This window comes from Pieris napi, chromosome W, assembly GCF_905475465.1.
Source record: "Pieris napi chromosome W, ilPieNapi1.2, whole genome shotgun sequence".
Classification (NCBI taxonomy): Eukaryota; Metazoa; Arthropoda; class Insecta; order Lepidoptera; family Pieridae; genus Pieris; species Pieris napi.
The window spans coordinates 1,838,854-1,858,392 of NC_062258.1; the positions used below are offsets into that span (position 1 = coordinate 1,838,854).

At 36.2% G+C, this 19,539-nt stretch overlaps 6 long non-coding RNA genes across 9 annotated transcripts; 3 read left to right on the forward strand and 3 right to left on the reverse strand.

The window, feature by feature from the left end:
• The first annotated feature begins 457 nt into the window (after positions 1-457).
• Positions 458-2,376, forward strand: LOC125062095. 2 transcript variants are annotated; one of them, XR_007119180.1, is made up of 5 exons: positions 458-596; positions 665-735; positions 889-1,060; positions 1,170-1,392; positions 2,055-2,376. It is a non-coding gene; the product is annotated as an uncharacterized LOC125062095 (long non-coding RNA). The 2 variants fall into 2 exon arrangements; XR_007119179.1 differs by having other exon boundaries at positions 459-735; positions 2,055-2,369.
• A 1,703-nt stretch (positions 2,377-4,079) lies between these two features.
• LOC125062096 lies at positions 4,080-7,793 on the reverse strand. Its single transcript, XR_007119181.1, has 2 exons — positions 6,068-7,793; positions 4,080-4,347 (listed from the first exon to the last, which is right to left on the reverse strand). It is a non-coding gene; the product is annotated as an uncharacterized LOC125062096 (long non-coding RNA).
• A 2,116-nt stretch (positions 7,794-9,909) lies between these two features.
• On the forward strand, positions 9,910-10,541 carry LOC125062045. Its single transcript, XR_007119143.1, has 3 exons — positions 9,910-9,951; positions 10,055-10,307; positions 10,498-10,541. It is a non-coding gene; the product is annotated as an uncharacterized LOC125062045 (long non-coding RNA).
• A 795-nt stretch (positions 10,542-11,336) lies between these two features.
• LOC125062105 lies at positions 11,337-12,795 on the reverse strand. 2 transcript variants are annotated; one of them, XR_007119186.1, is made up of 2 exons: positions 12,477-12,795; positions 11,337-11,366 (listed from the first exon to the last, which is right to left on the reverse strand). It is a non-coding gene; the product is annotated as an uncharacterized LOC125062105 (long non-coding RNA). The 2 variants fall into 2 exon arrangements; XR_007119185.1 differs by having other exon boundaries at positions 12,468-12,795.
• A 474-nt stretch (positions 12,796-13,269) lies between these two features.
• LOC125062040 lies at positions 13,270-14,630 on the forward strand. Of its 2 annotated transcripts, none has more exons than XR_007119139.1 (2): positions 13,270-13,499; positions 14,601-14,630. It is a non-coding gene; the product is annotated as an uncharacterized LOC125062040 (long non-coding RNA). The 2 variants fall into 2 exon arrangements; XR_007119140.1 differs by having other exon boundaries at positions 13,270-13,490.
• A 3,774-nt stretch (positions 14,631-18,404) lies between these two features.
• Positions 18,405-19,036, reverse strand: LOC125062042. The gene is made up of 3 exons (XR_007119142.1): positions 18,996-19,036; positions 18,640-18,892; positions 18,405-18,449 (listed from the first exon to the last, which is right to left on the reverse strand). It is a non-coding gene; the product is annotated as an uncharacterized LOC125062042 (long non-coding RNA).
• Positions 19,037-19,539: the final 503 nt, after the last annotated feature.

Genomic DNA, 19,539 nt, shown 5'->3' on the forward strand with positions numbered 1-19,539 from the left:
GGCTCCATTACGACTAGTCCCAGCTAGGTATTTCGTAAGTTTACCAACTTATTTGAATTTATTGAAAAAATTGTTTAAAAAAGGCGCCCTTCCAGTTCCCGCCAAAAAAGGAAGTCCTAATGTCACTTTGTAAAATAATGTTGCCATATTTAAAGTAATAGTGATGCGTTCAGTTCTTGTTCAATCGGATAAATGAACAATGAGTGTGAATAGTTAATCATTTCAATCAATAAAAGAATATTATTTCTATTTCAAAATTGTATAAAAGTGCTCTGATATAAGTTAGGTACTAGTACTATGTAACTACAATCAGTTTTTTTGACGTCTTATTACAAAGCGCGGCGCGGCGACTAGTGCCATCACCGATCATTAATTCACGGGTTTTTACTTTGTCACAACACTATTTTTATTTCATTAAAAACTGACAACACCGTAAACGTCAGTTGAGTGTTGACTTCGTCTAATTAAAAATACGACTATAGTACATAATACATATTATATTTTTATTACTTACAAAATCACAAAAATGTCTTGGATAAAACGATTGTCTTGATGTGTACCAATATATTTAGGACGAAAAAAACAGTTGGAACAGGGTATTTCTTTAGGTTATAATATAATTGGAATAATTTTTAGTTTTCAAATTCATATACTGTTATTTTAGTCAAAATGTTTTGTTGGGGGAACGCAACACACCACGAATTATGTATTGATGGGCCTGACAATCTTGATTTGGTAAGCGTCATTGTTATTATGCACATAATATTTTCAATATTGCGTATTTTAATAATTTTGCATAATAGATTTTTGTTGTTTATCTAAAGATCTTTCTAGATTTTTATAGTCACTCAGAAAACCTTACCTTTACTACTTATTTGAATACTACAGATCATAAAGCCAACAATTTCGAAATGGAAGGAGAGTGGTCATGTACAATCAATAGCAGCTGGAGAGTTCCATTCATTATACTTGACCAACATTGGCCATCTGTATTCACGTGGCAACAATGATGTTGGCCAGTTGGGGCGGCATACAAAGGATGATGATGGAAAATATCCAGGTTGTTATGTTTTGGATGATTTACCATATCCTCTCATGTTATTAATTGTTTTTTTTTTATATTTTTAATAAAGTTGAAAATAAAATTTAATCATTGCTTTCTTTTCCAGCTCTTGTAGAAACATTTAAAGGTTGCAATTTATCAGCAATAGCATGTGGACTGCAGCATTCAATGGCAATTGATGAATGGGGTCAACCTTTTAGTTGGGGTTCTGAGAGTATGGGCCAATTAGGTAGTAATCTAGGGGCACATGCTCAAAATAAACCTAAAATTATTAAATTACTGGCTACAAAAAGCTTGTGGTTCTTACCATTCTATAGCATTGACAAATAGTGAGTATTTTATCCTATATTGTAGATTAGATATATTAAGCATTTATTTATTTAATTACAGTATAGCCAAAATACATTATTTAATAGTGTTAGAGGTAAGATTTCATCTAGTTTATAATAATTAGAGATTGGGATTTAAATCTTTATATCTGCTATAATTTCACAATTTTTGCATGGAAAACTATAACAATATAATAGTTAAATCCAAGGCCCAAGGAAACGAAGCCAAGAGGTTTTGGATTGACAGAGTGAAAAAGGACATCATCATCATCACTCCTGTGCCACCTGTGTCCTAATAGGGAGCTTAATTGCTTCTTTAAATTAATCAAGCGTTAAGTTTTATAAATAGTATTAATTACACACTTGCACTGGGTCGGGAACGTCGTTAAGACAATAATAATAACATAATTTTACTGTAAGAAATAATTTAATGGACGGACTTTGAATATAATTGTGCTTATATGTAAAGTAAAATCTAAATAAAGGTATATCTGCATCTCTGTGCCAGGACATCAGAAATTAAAATGTTAAATTGTGTTTTACAATTAACAAGGGCTATAAAAGAAATTAATTAACTTAATTATAGAGTTTTTATACAAAAAAGACCTTTAGGCCAATTAAAAAAATAATGATTAAAAATCTGTTTTTATTTCATCTTCTAGAATGCTGCGCGGGGGAGCATCGCGCGGCTGACTGCACCAGGCCGAGGGAAGTGCCGGCGACCTGTGCCAACTGCGGGGGGCCTCACCCCGCATGCCATTCGACTTGCCCGGTGCGCAAGGAGGAGGAGCAGAACCGGCGCGCGGGCACGTTCGCCCGAACGGCGCCGTCTCGCCCCTTGCGCCAACAACGCCGGAACGTTCAAATACACACTCAACACCCACCCATGGGCGCACCGCCTGCGGCCGCTCCTTTGGCGTCCGGCGCCGCGCCTGTGGCTGACGAAGAGGGCTTCGTCACGGTGCGACGCCGCACGAGACGAGGCGGCCGTAAGTGGGGTCCCGCCGCGCCTTCGCTTGCCGCGCAGGAGGCGAGCCGCTCTGCCGCACTTCATGCGGTTTCTGCGGACGTCGCCAACCGCGCCGCCGCCGCAGCCACAGCCCCAGCACCAGCACCAGCACCAGCACCAGCACCGCCTCCGCGCTCGCGCACCAGGTCCCGCGCGCGCCGACCCCAAATGGAGGAGGCACTGGCGGCGATCGCCAACATTCTCCAGGCTGTGAAAGCCGGGGATAACCCAGCCCCGCTCTTCAAGAGAGCGGCATCGGCCCTCAAGGGCCCTACCCGAGGTCGCAGCCGCAGATAATGGGGGGCCTTCGGCTCCTACATTGGAACGCGCGCGGCCTCGCCAACAAGGCCACCTATCTTAAACATCTTTTAAACTCTCAGGATATCGACGTCGCCCTAATTAACGAGACGCACCTCTCCGAATCAGCCAGGCTGCGCATCCCGGGGTATGAAACCTATCGCCAACACCACGTCGACGCCATCGGTCGCGCCTACCGTGGCCTAGCAGTCATGGTCAGGCGCCGCATACCACACCGGTTGCTGCCCGACGTGGCTGTCACCGAGTGCTCTGCCCTGGGTGTGGAGCTGCAGCTCGCGGGTCGCCCCACAGGCTGTTTTGCAGTCTACGCCCCGCCCAACGATCGATACGCCTCCGCCGATGTCCGCGCGCTCCTCGCCGGTGACTGGAACGCGAAGCACCCGGCGTGGAATTCGCGGATAGCGAACTCGCGGGGCAGACGCCTGCTGCACGACGCTGAGACACTGGATTTTTCAGTGTCCGGCGTCTCATAAACGGATTAGTAATAAGTGGAGAACGGGGTTCTATAAACGAAGGCAGTCGTTTGCGTTCGGGATTCGAAATATTATCCGACATAGCTACCTACATATGAAAATATTATTTTATATTTGAATGTACACTGTGTAACTTACTGCTTACACATCAGCTGTTGTTGGAAAAAGAAAGTGTCGATACGTCTACAATTTTAAACGCACAATTCAAAATAACGGTCGTTTCAAATTGACAATGAAATTACAATGCTACAGAATAAATAAATTTGCATAGACATAAACGATTGGCAATTCCATATAAATATTTTATTAATAATTATTATTAATTATTTTATTTTTTTACTAAATTTTGTTTCAAAAAAGTGAATCCTTTCAATTTCTCATTAAGTACCTTAAGAAAAGGTATTTTACTTATGTATTACATGTTAAATTGTAAGGCATCTAAAAAAAATCAAGTGCTGTTCTATTAAGGTACTTTAAATTTTCCAATTAACTTCTAATTGATAAACTTTCAAAATTGATCTTCTCAACAATTGAAGCTTAGACATTTGTGTATTACCTATAATCATTGATTACCTATAGTGGACAATTTATGATCTGTCGTTATTATTGACTTTGACAAGTTTTTACAATAATTAATGTCGACCAAAAGTTGTGTGTGCGTCACAGAATTACAAAGATTTTTAGGTATGGTTACATACTTAGGCTCATACATAGAGAATTTGTCAGAAAAAACTTCTAATTTAAGAATGCTTTTGTCTAAAGAAAATGAATGGTCTTGGCAAGAGAGACATAACATAGAATTTAATGTATTATAATTGCCCTATTATTTTATTGATAATAGTATTTTAATTAATATAATTATTGACAGTGAAAATAAAATGGCAGAGTGACAGCACACTTATTCTTTATTTTACGTCTTCCAAAAAGTAGGTTTTAATATGGCTGGCTTTGGCTTATATAGGCTCATCCCCTCCAAGTGGCTGGCATTTGCGGTTGGCAGGCATGGCGGTTGGCTGGAGGGTTGGTCAACATGGCATGGCTTGGCTTTGGCATTGGCTATGGCATTGGCTATGGCTTTGGCTTTGGCTTGGCTTTGGCTTGGCTTGGCTTGGCAGGATGTGACTGGCGACGTCACGTCCGTTACACTCGGCCATCCTGAAACAGTTGTTCCCGTGGGAACAACAACTACAATTAGCTCTCTAATAAATCAATCAGATCTTCGGTTTCAAGTTGCTCATCTGAACTGCTGGCACTATCAGATACAGTAATAATGCTTTTATAGGGTCTTAACGAATCGGCAGATACTAATCCAGTAAAACTCTTATATCCACGTAAACCCTTTAGGTGTACTTCTCATTTGGTACCTATCATTGCCCACTACCTTAGTTACGACATAAAGACCGGAATACAAGTCGTCAAGTTTAGTGTTAACTTTGGATGCGCTACAAGTCGGTGTTTGTCGCCATAGGACAAAATCACCCTTCTTATAGATGTGAGCAGATTTTCAAGTAATGTTTTATTGTAGCACTCGCTTTTAGTATCCTATCAGATGCTTTCTTTCGACACGACTCTACTGGTTCAGAAACTCGCCCGGGAACCGCAACATCACATACTGATCTTCCAGCCCGAGCAAACATCAAATCGTAAGGTTTGTAAGTGGAGGTGTTATTAATTGTGTTGTTAATTCCCCAAATTATGTCGGCAAAGAGTTAGCCCAATTGCTAGAGGCTTCACTGGGGTCTGTGGCTCGTAATGCATCCAGTATTGTCCTATTTGTACGTTCCACTTGACCATTAGAACGCGGACAAGCAATAGCATTGAGAGTATGAAATTATTTATCATTCGAAAACTTCTTAAAGTTCCTACTCGTGAACGCCTTTTCGTGATCGGCGACTATGTGATTAGGGAAGGAAAATAAACTAAATATTCTTCGTAGTACACAAATAGTTTCGATCGAGTTGACAGTACACGTTGGCTCAGCTATTACAAACTTAGAAAAACCGTCTGTCATAACGAGCATATATTGATACCCCTTATTTGTCTTAGTAAAAGGGCCAATGTGATCAATATGAACCATTCTCATAGGCTCAGAGGGCTTAGGAATTGGATGGAGTTTACCTTTTGCCGTATGCACAATGAAGACATGCAATGCAATGCAGTCACCTATTTCTTGATAAATCTTGTCATTTAAGGAAACCAAAATTCGTTTATGATTAATTCGCTACAGCGATTAAATCCTACGTGACTAATGTCGTCATGGTGCATTTGTATTTTTTTTTATCTGATGAATTTTGGACCACCAACCTATTGTCGTTCAAGTTTTTACGATAGAGCCTATTATCAATAATTTCGAAATTATTTTATCTTTTAATTGACTAACGATTGCGCTCAACTATCGTCCTGACATTGCACCGTATAAAACTAATCCGCCACTTCTAGACGATTCATGTTCATAGCATCAACCGGATGTCTACTAAGCGCATCTACATGTTTCATGTGTTCTCCCGGCCTATACTCGACACTTATATCGTAATCTTGTATAGAAAGCCACCACCTTCGCGATACGTGGTATAATGTCGCGTTTAGTAAGCATAGCGCGGACTGCTGCACAATCTTAACCTTTTTCCCGACAATGTATACGCGAAAACGACGCAAAGATTCCACCGACTGCCAGAGTTTCAAACTCATAACTATGATACATAACATGCTCTACTAAAATATATAACGGGGCGCAACGTACCATCAGTCTGCTTTTATAGAAGTATACCGGCTATTCCCAATTTACACGCGTCAGTCATAAATCAGTAGTTACGGGTTCACCTATATTATTGGCATTATAATTGGCAAAAGTATGGCAAGCAGCAAAGGAAATTACCTGACTATACGGCTGTAACGGAGATTCCTGGCAGCTTTCAACCCTTGTTAGGACCTCTTCCGGCGACCACACGATAACCTCGCACCCGGTGTTGACGACTTTGATGTAACCATCTACGCCACGGAGCAGGGTAGAGGGATAAGAGTAGACCACCACCCTCGTAGTGCCGAGGTGGCGTTACCACATCGTTGCCGACCTTATTCTCCAGAACGCGCACTTGAATGATGAAAGAGCCAGATGGACTTTTGTTGTTTTGTTTTTCTTTGTTGACTTCGCTGTTGATAGGTTGACCGAACAAAAGATTAACGTCGGCCATCTTGATGAATGCTTTTTCCATTGCTCCCACGTATAATCGTAGTCCTACAGGCGATTATACCTCTTCTTCGCTTGGCCTCGTAGTTTATCGTATATTCCTCACTGTCAGGGTCGAATTACGGAGTCAAAAATGCAGCACGATGTACTTGTAACTTATTTGGAGCTTCATCAACACAGTCATATTGAAGATCGCGTAGAGCCTTTATCCTTCTTTTTATTAGCAGATTCTTGAGCAGCTTCAGTGCCGGCGGTGAAGGAGTATCCTCATCTTCCTCCGACATTGATTCGTCAGAAGGTCGAAAAACTTGTGGCGAGGTCGTTTTATCGCACTTCTGAGTATAATTGCCCTATTATTTTATTGATAATAGTATTTTAATTAATATAATTATTGACAGTGAAAATAAAATGGCAGAGTGACAGCACACTTATTCTTTATTTTACGTCTTCCAAAAAGTAGGTTTTAATATGGCTGGCTTTGGCTTATATAGGCTCATCCCCTCCAAGTGGCTGGCATTTGCGGTTGGCAGGCATGGCGGTTGGCTGGAGGGTTGGTCAACATGGCATGGCTTGGCTTTGGCATTGGCTATGGCATTGGGTATGGCATTGGCATTGGCTATGGCTTTGGCTTTGGCTTGGCTTTGGCTTGGCTTGGCTTGGCTTGGCTTGGCTTGGCTTTGGCTTGGCAGGATGTGACTGGCGACGTCACGTCCGTTACAGTATTAAAAGAGTCTATAACTAAAGCCCCTGTCTTGACATATTATGATCAAAATAAACCTATTACACTGTCAGTTGATTCGTCTAAAGATGCCATGGGTGCAGTGATTTGCCATGATAAACACCCCATTGCATATGCTTCAGCTTCATTAAGCTCATGTCAACAGTCATACTCTCTCTGATTGAGAAAGAGCTATTAGCAATCCTATTTGGTTGTACAAAGTTTCACCAATATGTATATGGTCGCCACACTTTGGTTGAAACAGACCACAAACCAATAGTATCGCTCTATAAAAAACCAATTTACAACATTCCACCCCGTCTTCAAAGAATAATGCTGAGATTACAACCATATGACCTCAATGTAACTTACAAACCAGGTAAATATCTTTATGTAGCTGATACTCTGTCCAGAGCAGCTTTACCAGAACAGTCATTACGTGATCTTGATTCTGACCTAGATTTACATGTCAATTTAGTCATTAGATCACTGTCAGTTAGTCCAAATAAACTTAAATCTATTCAAGAACTAACTTCCCAAGACAAGGAATTGTCACTCTTAAGTAAATGTTGCATAGAAGGTTGGCCTGAACATAAAAAATTACATCCAGACATCCTTAGGTCTTATTTTCCTTTAAAAACTGATATACACATTATTAATGGCATTGTCTTCAAAAACAACAGTGTCATTATACCAGTAGCCATGAGGAATGACATATTGAAACAGATCCATGAAGTGTCACCAGGGCATTCATAGTTGCCAAAGATTGGCAAGAAATCTAGTATACTGGCCTAATATGTATTCTGATATAGAAAAATATGTTAATAATTGTCATATCTGTCTCACTAACAGACGCAGCAATTCCAAAGAGCCACTACTGCCTCATGAAGTGAAACCAATCCCTTGGAATAAAGTTGGAGTTGATCTATTTGATCTCAATTTACACAAGTATGTCATAGTCGTTGATTATTTTTCCCAATATGTCGAGCTTGTTAAGCTAGTTGGTGGTTCCACTAGTAAAATTGTCATTAGTCACTTAAAGTCTATTTTTTCCAGACATGGAATACCCAACATTCTAATTTCAGACAATGGTCCCCCATTTAACTCAAAAGAGTTTCATAATTTTGCTTTAGATTGGCAAATTCAACATATTACATCAAGTCCCTATCTTCCACAGTCTAATGGTCTTGTAGAAAGAACCATAGGCACGGTTAAAAATATATTAAAGAAATGTCTTACTGATAATACAGACCCTCATTTAGCATTATTATCATTATGTATTCACCTGCCCAATTACTAATGTCCAGGTCACTCAGAACTAAACTTCCAGTCTTAGAACACTAGACTCTGAAACCTAAAATACCTAACTACAGGTCTCTAATAAATAAAACTCAATTAAAAAAGAATAAATCACAAATTTATTATAATAAACATACTAAGCCGTTGTCTTCCCTAAACATTGGTGATAAAATATACTTCAAGAAACAGCCAGACAGTATTTGGACACCCGGTACTGTTACTGACATAGGTCCACAGCCTAGATCATATACTATAGTCTCCCCGGAAGGTACTTTTCGTCGTAATCGCCAACACATCCTACAACCAAAACTTTCACCCTCTGAGTCCACTCCTAGTAGTAGTTCACTTCCATCCCCGTCAGTTCCACAAGATACTGATCCAACGTCCCCTTCCAAAGTATCGCCGTCTCCTCCATCGAATTATCAATCCCCTTGTAGAAATAATCCTGTCCAAGAATCTAAAACAAAAACAAACACATCACATACACCAAATACACGTACTCACCACACAACTTATTCTTCATTCGGCAGAGCCCCGTCATCCATCATAAAGCCCCGAAGATTTTGGTAATTAGTCTAGATTAAGTTCATAATTTGTACTTAGTTTGTATTTTGTAAATGTATTGTTTAATGTCTTTAACCTAATTTTGTTTTGTGTAGCTGTCAAAACACAGTTATGTCAATTTAGTAGACGTCAATGTGAGAACTGTCAAAATTCGTGACCGATTCAAAGGATTCGATCGGTCACCGTTCGTCGAGTGCAAAACAAAAGGCGGCGACCGGCCTAGAGCAAATTTAATTACCATAATTCAACAATTTCGTAGTGTACAGGAAATAAGCTAGGTAATGATTCCTGCCCTGCGATTCTGTAACTCACTGTTAATCCGTGAGTCCACTACGCAGTAACAGCGCTCCCTTCGTCACTGACGTAATTTTTGGAATCTCATGGTATTCTGTTAAGAAATTTTACATTACGTCTTGATAAGTGGAGGCAGGTAACCTAGTAAGTTGTTGTCTATTAATATCGTGACAATTGACTCATTTTATTTTATAAAAAGAGTAAATTGTCAAAATTTTCATCATACATAAACAAAATATTTTTAATAAAACAAAATAGAGAACAAAATGGTCGACGTTTGAAATAAAATTAATAATATTAAAAAAAAGATAAACTGCCCTGCGATTCTGTAACTCGCTTCACACACTCTCAGCGCTGAGTTTTGCTGTCAAATCGTTCGTTTCGGTGTCATGTTACAATTTGGTATTCTGTTAAACAATAACCGCGACAAAAGCGCCGCTCAAATAAGATTGTTCACATTTGGAACTAAAATTTGGCACTGCTACACTTACGCTCCAAAATTGTTGGTATTTGGTATTCTGATACATACCATTTGACATCTCATCTCATTTAAATGTACATTTTGTACGTCAAATTAAAAGTTGCTCTTCCCTCGCTGAAATCGTCATTTACCAGTGAGTTAGCCATTTTTAGCGAAGTTAAAACTTGTTTTTATGTGAAAATATTCTAACATAGGACAATCTATATGTATCTTGGGGTAAGTTTATAAAATAATATTTATCAATACAGCATTATTTTACGAAAAAAATTATATATATAAACATTAAGCTTCGTGAAATTGAACTTTGTTATTGTTACAGAAGGCCCGTTTCCACTTTTAAAGTTTAAACCTCTATTTCAAGAAATAAATGATGTAATCCATTAAAAAATACTTAATATAATATCTATAGATGGCGAAGAAAATGTAGGCACGAAACGACCAATTGGTTTCTCGGCGTTGGTTATTATCGCTTTCTTCCAATACTCAAGAAATTATATGGTATTGACGAAACCTAGAACATATGCTGCTGAGATGAACGAAGAGTCTAGTAAATACTAAATAGATGATCTAAGGTAAACATTTTGATTACTTTAGCATTAAAAATATAATTTTTATCCAAGAACCAATTTTTCGATGCAGTCTTGATCATGTCTTGTCTCCAGCAGAGATAAGTCGAACAAAAAACGATAAATAAGATAGGTAAATATTGTAATATATTTGTATTTTTCTACTATACTAAAATTATAAATCTAATAATTTCAGAGATCCCCAAATGTTCAAAATTCCTGATAGAAAAATACATTCTGCCTTTGAAGAAGAAGAATATTACATGTGTATCATACAACAAGGCCCCTGGATATAAAAAGACACAATAGTGCAGACATTTTCAAATTATTGAATTTCGACTATCCTTCAATTTATAATAAATGATAACACAGTACAATTTCGGTTCCTATATTTTTATAAAATATATTGATATAACATTAAGGTTTTGGATAAAAACATTATTCTGCTTTACACAAGTATGAAATACCATCATTACATACATGATGGTTTAAGTACTTATTAAGCTTTTTTAAATTTATCGTTCATAACTATTACTTTTTACAAACTAATTAGAAAATATATTAAAATAAATATATTTATCTACAAAATAAAGTAGATGTTATTGATTAGCTCTATGTGAGGCTGTGTTTTAATTAGTTTTTATTATACTTAAGTTTGTTTTACTGAAAGTTATTTTGTAGTGTGTTAAAAGTTTACTATAATCATTAAATTAAATGTTTAAAGTTATTATATTGTTCTTTTATTCACCTATAAAGTAACATGGCTTATATATTTTTCATTTCGGCTTAGCTATGTATTTAACTCGGTTACTACGTTTTCTATAGGCAGTCATTAAATAAGTGGTAGATTTAATTAATCATTTTATTAATATAATATTATTAGATACAAAAAAATTATTATGAAGTACACAATTATCTTAAACACGGTAATACAATTTTTCATATAAAAATCATAGTTGTCCAAACTGCATTCAAAATAGATTAGTGGTCTCGGTTTAATATCTCTTCTTAACATTTCAATAATTGGTCATTTTCTTCCTCATTCTTGACAACTACCACTGATGGCTGTAATACAATGATTATCTGTTAAAATTGTAAATAGGGAAATGTGGTAGGTCACTGTACTGACACAATAATATTGCATAGCAATTTAATTATTGTAAAGTTAAGGTAAATAATAAAAAAACTTGCATAAAACACACAAAAACTTATATATGGGATATCTTTGTATTTCTAAGTAAAGTATCTTAAAAACATGTTTGATAATATTATAACTAAGCCAAATATTATTAAAAGTTTTATGGTAACAAGGCTTAGTAATTTCGCACAGTATTTGATTCAGTACTATGAATAAAAAAAATCTTGAGCAAACCTATATTTAGACTCAAAAATCCAAATCCAAGTATGTACTTTAAAAACAATTATTTATTCATGAAACAAATCCAAGACCCATAAAGGGTATGTTTAGTTTTAAAGTGTAGTCAGCAGCAATAACTATCTTTTGATTGCTTCATTAAATAAGTTATGGCAATGTTGTTTCCAACATTTAAAATTAACGTTGATCACTTGAAATGGTATGAATTTGAGCAATTGAAAGCTTATATATTTGATCCAACATACCTAACATGATTATTTATACTTGTATTCTGAAATCTGAACAATTAAATTAAATTCAACTTGATCAGTTAAAATTAATACTTCTTATATTTCATGAATGGAATTTGAAGTTAGGAAACCTAAAAATATTTTTTTATTTGACATTTTTAACCAACAATTTCATTATTCTTTACAATGTCGCTTCGATTTAACCTATTACATTTGACTTCAAATTTGCCATCAAACAAACAAACTTTGTTAACTGTTTTACTAGTCACTACTTATTCCTATTTATTTACTATGATAGTTATTATATTTCTAAAATAGTTTTAATAGAATTCAGTTTTTATGAGTGTTAGTAAAAACATAGGTAATATTGTTGTTGTGTGTTTGACCTCTGAATCACTTAAAAAGGTTGCAATAGTAGTTTCATGGCATCTAAAAAGTACCAACACTTGCACTTACACAAATGAATAAATATATAAACACTAATTTTTCTTCTTTATAGATAGGTACCCTTTTATTTTATAATTACTCAACAAAATATTATATGAAAACATTGGTATTAACCTTGGTTACCTTTAGTAACATTTTGAAAATTTAAAACACCTATCCATCCTGTTTACTTTGAATCCGTAGCCCATTTGCTGAGAGAATCACTTTTAGCGTGACATCATCTTTTATCTTTTTGTTAAGATAATATTCTTAAATTTTTTACAATATATCCAGATGTTAGGTATCCCTTGTTTCGTGCTGAAACATAATTAATATTTTTAAGTTTCTGTCGCTCATATACACCACGGCTGGTCAGTTGTCGGGTAAATACGAAATATAAACTCTTAATTGGAAGTTATAAACAAAATACGTAACTTACGATTGACTAATAAATAAACTCACTACTTACCTTTAAGCGGCCCCATTGCCAGATGGGTTTTAATAATTTTCCTCGCTATTCTATTATTTTCCATCAGATAAATCATTTTTGAGATATTTTCACGGTTTATCTTTTTTTTTAATATTTTTTTTAATTCAAACGTCGACCTTTTTGTTTTATTAAAAATATTTTGTTTATGTATGATGAAAATTTTGACAATTAACTCTTTTTATAAAATAAAATGAGTCAATTGTCACGATATTAATAGACAACAACTCACTAGGTTACCTCCCTCCACTTATTAAGACGTAATGTAAAATTTATTAACAGAATACCATGAGATTCCAAAAATTACGTCAGTGACGAAGGGAGCGCTGTTACTGCGTAGTGGACTCACGGAATAACTATTATTTTATAAAAAGAGTTAATTGTCAAAATTTTCATCATACATAAACAAAATATTTTTAATAAAACAAAATGGTCGACGTTTGAATTAAAAAAAAAGATAAACCGACAGAAACTTAAAAATATTAATTATGTTTCAGCACGAAACAAGGGATACCTAACATCTGGATATATTGTAAAAAATTTAAGAATATTATCTTAACAAAAAGATAAAAGATGATGTCACGCTAAAAGTGATTCTCTCAGCAAATGGGCTACGGATTCAAAGTAAACAGGATGGATAGGTGTTTTAAATTTTCAAAATGTTACTAAAGGTAACCAAGGTTAATACCAATGTTTTCATATAATATTTTGTTGAGTAATTATAAAATAAAAGGGTACCTATCTATAAAGAAGAAAAATTAGTGTTTATATATTTATTCATTTGTGTAAGTGCAAGTGTTGGTACTTTTTAGATGCCATGAAACTACTTTTGCAACCTTTTTAAGTGATTCAGAGGTCAAACACACAACAACAATATTACCTATGTTTTTACTAACACTCATAAAAACTGAATTCTATTAAAACTATTTTAGAAATATAATAACTATCATAGTAAATAAATAGGAATAAGTAGTGACTAGTAAAACAGTTAACAAAGTTTGTTTGTTTGATGGCAAATTTGAAGTCAAATGTAATAGGTTAAATCGAAGCGACATTGTAAAGAATAATGAAATTGTTGGTTAAAAATGTCAAATAAAAAAATATTTTTAGGTTTCCTAACTTCAAATTCCATTCATGAAATATAAGAAGTATTAATTTTAACTGATCAAGTTGAATTTAATTTAATTGTTCAGATTTCAGAATACAAGTATAAATAATCATGTTAGGTATGTTGGATCAAATATATAAGCTTTCAATTGCTCAAATTCATACCATTTCAAGTGATCAACGTTAATTTTAAATGTTAGAAACAACATTGCCATAACTTATTTAATGAAGCAATCAAAAGATAGTTATTCCTGCTGACTACACTTTAAAACTAAACATACCCTTTATGGGTCTTGGATTTGTTTCATTAATAAATAATTGTTTTTAAAGTACATACTTGGATTTGGATTTTTGAGTCTAAATATAGGTTTGCTCAAGATTTTTTTTATTCATAGTACTGAATCAAATACTGTGCGAAATTACTAAGCCTTGTTACCATAAAACTTTTAATAATATTTGGCTTAGTTATAATATTATCAAACATGTTTTTAAGATACTTTACTTAGAAATACAAAGATATCCCATATATAAGTTTTTGTGTGTTTTATGCAAGTTTTTTTATTATTTACCTTAACTTTACAATAATTAAATTGCTATGCAATATTATTGTGTCAGTACAGTGACCTACCACATTTCCCTATTTACAATTTTAACAGATAATCATTGTATTACAGCCATCAGTGGTAGTTGTCAAGAATGAGGAAGAAAATGACCAATTATTGAAATGTTAAGAAGAGATATTAAACCGAGACCACTAATCTATTTTGAATGCAGTTTGGACAACTATGATTTTTATATGAAAAATTGTATTACCGTGTTTAAGATAATTGTGTACTTCATAATAATTTTTTTGTATCTAATAATATTATATTAATAAAATGATTAATTAAATCTACCACTTATTTAATGACTGCCTATAGAAAACGTAGTAACCGAGTTAAATACATAGCTAAGCCGAAATGAAAAATATATAAGCCATGTTACTTTATAGGTGAATAAAAGAACAATATAATAACTTTAAACATTTAATTTAATGATTATAGTAAACTTTTAACACACTACAAAATAACTTTCAGTAAAACAAACTTAAGTATAATAAAAACTAATTAAAACACAGCCTCACATAGAGCTAATCAATAACATCTACTTTATTTTGTAGATAAATATATTTATTTTAATATATTTTCTAATTAGTTTGTAAAAAGTAATAGTTATGAACGATAAATTTAAAAAAGCTTCTTCCTATTCGGTGCACTCTTGACAGAGCGGTCGTGATCGCTAGGAAGTAGTTGTAGTAGTAGGGGCAGATGTGATGCGTTTCACGACATTTTGCCATCGTCGCCTATTAGTTGTCATCCTGCTGCATTGATTGACAGAGTCTCCTACGGCCGACTTAATTTGGTCAGTCCAACGCGTAGGTGACCTTCCGCGCGGTCTAGTGCCTTCCACCTTCCCCTGGACGACAAGGCGTTCGATGGACTGATCACCACGCCGAGATACGTGACCGAAGAATGTAAGGATGCGAGATTGTACTGTTGAAAACAGACGCTGCTTAATACCGAGTTCTTGAAGTATCGAGACGTTTGTACGAAACTCGGTCCACGAAACCCCAAGCATTCTCCTCCAGCACCACATTTCCAGAGCGTCTATTTTCTGCTTTTCCACATCTCGCAAGGTCCACGTTTCAGCTGCGTACAGAAATATGGGGAATATAAGTGTCTTCACGAGCCTGGTCTTCGTGGCTTTTGTTATATTCCTGTTTCTCCATATTTTTTTCATCTTGTCCATCGCCGTTCTTGTGATGCCCATACGTCGTTTGACCTCATCGATGCATCCGCCATGGCTTGAAATCTGAGCCCCAAGATAAACATAAGATTGGACCACGTTGCATTTCGCGATTTGAGTAACTTGAGGCGAATTATTTCTGGCACGGTCAACAATCATCACCTTGGTTTTGCTGCGATTTATCTTTAGTCCAAACTCATGGCTCACTCGTTCCATCCTTGACAGAAGCTCTTCCAAGTGTTGCGAACTGGATGCAAGCAAAGTGGTATCATCCGCGTAACGCAGGTTCGCAATTCTGTATCCACCAATTGTTACACCGTCTGTCCAGTCTTCCAAAGTGATGCGCATTATTAGCTCCGTGTACACGTTGAATAAGAGCGGTGATATTATGCAACCCTGGCGTACTCCAGCACTAGGATGGAAATCACCTGATAGGACATCATCTGTGCGTACTGAAGCTGTGCCTTCTTCATAAAGCCGTCTTAAAAGGTGCACAAGATGTTTTGGTGTACCCATGTCTAGCAGAGTCTTCCACAGCACCGGCCATCTCACAGAGTCGAATGCTTTTGAGAAATCAACAAAGCAAATGAACACGGGCTTATTAAATTCTCTTGACTTCTCTATGATCTGGCGTAAAATAAGAATTTATTCCCGAGTGCCTTTCCCCTTGACAAAACCGGCCTGTTCCGGAGCGATCTCCTTAGAGAGGTAGGCTTTCAGGCGCTCGTTGAGAATATGTAACAATATTTTGCTAGCGTGTGGTATCAGAGCAATGAGGCGGTAATTGTTACATTTCTTCGTTGAGCCCTTCTTATGCAGGGGTGTGAATATAGTGTGTGTCCATTCTGAAGGCCAAACTCCTGTCTGCCACACCTTATTGCAGATGAGATGAAACATCTGGTCGCCACGTTCTCCTAAGGCTTTAATTGTCTCTATAGGAATTGCATCTCTGCCAGTTGCTTTTTTGCTTTTCAGGAGTTTTATGGCAGTTCTTACTTCGGACAAAAGGATGTCTGGTTCCAAATTCTCTGGCTCTGGTTCTGTGCTTATAGACAGTCGCGACTGCGGATCCAGGAACAATGACTGGCAATAGCTCCTCCACGTTTCAGAGATCTGTTCGAGTTCTGTTACCACTTCATTTTTGTCGTTCTCGATAGCCCAGGTTTTAGCAGGTAGAGATTTAGTAATTAGACGAATTTTGTGGTAAAGATCTCTAGACTCGTGCTTCATAGCATGTTTTTCAAGTTCGTCACAAATGCTATGAAGATGGGAATTATGGTCTCGCCTGCAGCAGGCTTGGATGTTAGCAGACAGCCGATTCAGTTCTCTTATGTCTGCTCCTGCGGCTTTCTTAAAGCGCCTCTCTTCTATAAGGGCAAGGGTACTGTCCGTCATCCAGTGTTGACGTTTGCGCGTTTCTGATCCCGGACTAGACTCCGTGACTGCATTTTGGATGAGTTCTTTAGCCTTATTCCATAGCGTGTCTGGTGTAGCTTCGGTGTGGTTTACAACTGTCCAATCTGTCCAACTCCGCTCAATGGCTGTAGTGAATTTCTCGTTATCTGCTACTTCAATCCGTCTTGTCTTCTTGGAGGATCGAGCGGCTTTGAGCTTCAACCTCATCTTTGCGATAACGAGTTCGTGATCGGAACCACAATCAGCCCCAGGAAGCGTGTGGGCATTAAGAATAGAGGTGCGCCAACGTGATCTTATCAGTATGTAGTCGATCTGATTTTTGGTTCTACCTCCAGGTGACGTCCAGGTGAACAGTCTACGGGGATGGTGTTGGAATAGACTGTTCACCACTACCATGTTGTTCTCGTCTGCAAACTGCATGAGTCTTTCACCTCTTTCGTTACGTACCCCAAGTCCGAAGTTTCCCACTGATTTGCTGTACTGGGCAGAGTTTGCGCCAATTTTTGCGTTGAAATCACCCATTATTATAAGTAACTCTCTATTAGGGATTTTGGCAATTGTTGCTTGTAAATCTTGGTAAAAACTCTCCAGTACGAGGGGTAGAGCTTCACTAGTGGGGGCATATGCCTGTATTAGGTTCAAGTTTACAGGTGACGCTTTGAGCTTCATAGACATAATGCGGTCGCTAACTGCTTCATACCCTATCACACTGTTATTCTGATGCTTAGGAATTAGAATCGCTACTCCGTTTTGGCTACTGTCATCGCTACTGGAAAAGTAAACAGCATGGGCGTCGGTAAAGAAGTGCCCGTTGCTTCTCCAGTGCGTTTCTGTTAGACCGCAAATGGATAAACCACATCTGGTGACTTCCCTCTCCACGATATTAAGTTTACCGGGCTTTAGCAACCCGCGAACATTCCACGTGCCTATCTTCTGGATTTTTCGTAACTTGACGGAGTTTCCAGTAGCATTATTTCCACGTGGAGCCTGGTCTCTTACTCCAACATAAAAAAGCTTAATAAGTACTTAAACCATCATGTATGTAATGATGGTATTTCATACTTGTGTAAAGCAGAATAATGTTTTTATCCAAAACCTTAATGTTATATCAATATATTTTATAAAAATATAGGAACCGAAATTGTACTGTGTTATCATTTATTATAAATTGAAGGATAGTCGAAATTCAATAATTTGAAAATGTCTGCACTATTGTGTCTTTTTATATCCAGGGGCCTTGTTGTATGATACACATGTAATATTCTTCTTCTTCAAAGGCAGAATGTATTTTTCTATCAGGAATTTTGAACATTTGGGGATCTCTGAAATTATTAGATTTATAATTTTAGTATAGTAGAAAAATACAAATATATTACAATATTTACCTATCTTATTTATCGTTTTTTGTTCGACTTATCTCTGCTGGAGACAAGACATGATCAAGACTGCATCGAAAAATTGGTTCTTGGATAAAAATTATATTTTTAATGCTAAAGTAATCAAAATGTTTACCTTAGATCATCTATTTAGTATTTACTAGACTCTTCGTTCATCTCAGCAGCATATGTTCTAGGTTTCGTCAATACCATATAATTTCTTGAGTATTGGAAGAAAGCGATAATAACCAACGCCGAGAAACCAATTGGTCGTTTCGTGCCTACATTTTCTTCGCCATCTATAGATATTATATTAAGTATTTTTTAATGGATTACATCATTTATTTCTTGAAATAGAGGTTTAAACTTTAAAAGTGGAAACGGGCCTTCTGTAACAATAACAAAGTTCAATTTCACGAAGCTTAATGTTTATATATATAATTTTTTTCGTAAAATAATGCTGTATTGATAAATATTATTTTATAAACTTACCCCAAGATACATATAGATTGTCCTATGTTAGAATATTTTCACATAAAACAAGTTTTAACTTCGCTAAAAATGGCTAACTCACTGGTAAATGACGATTTCAGCGAGGGAAGAGCAACTTTTAATTTGTCAATTGTCGTACAAAATGTACATTTAAGTGAGATGAGATGTCAAATGGTATGTATCAGAATACCAAATACCAACAATTTTGGAGCGTAAGTGTAGCAGTGCCAAATTTTAGTTCCAAATGTTAACAATCTCATTTGAGCGGCGCTTTTGTCGCGGTTATTGTTTAACAGAATACCAAATTGTAACATGACACCGAAACGAACGATTTGACAGCAAAAATCAGCGCTGAGGGTGTGTGAAGTGAGTTACAGAATCGCAGGGCTGGTATAAAAACTTAAAAAATGGAAAATGGTTTATTAAAATCCAATAAACAAAGAAAATTATGCTATTTTAAATTATGATTTAGAAATAAAACGGCACCATATAAAACAATACTTACTACTTTTTAAATATCCAAAGCGAAGTTAAGAGTCTAAAT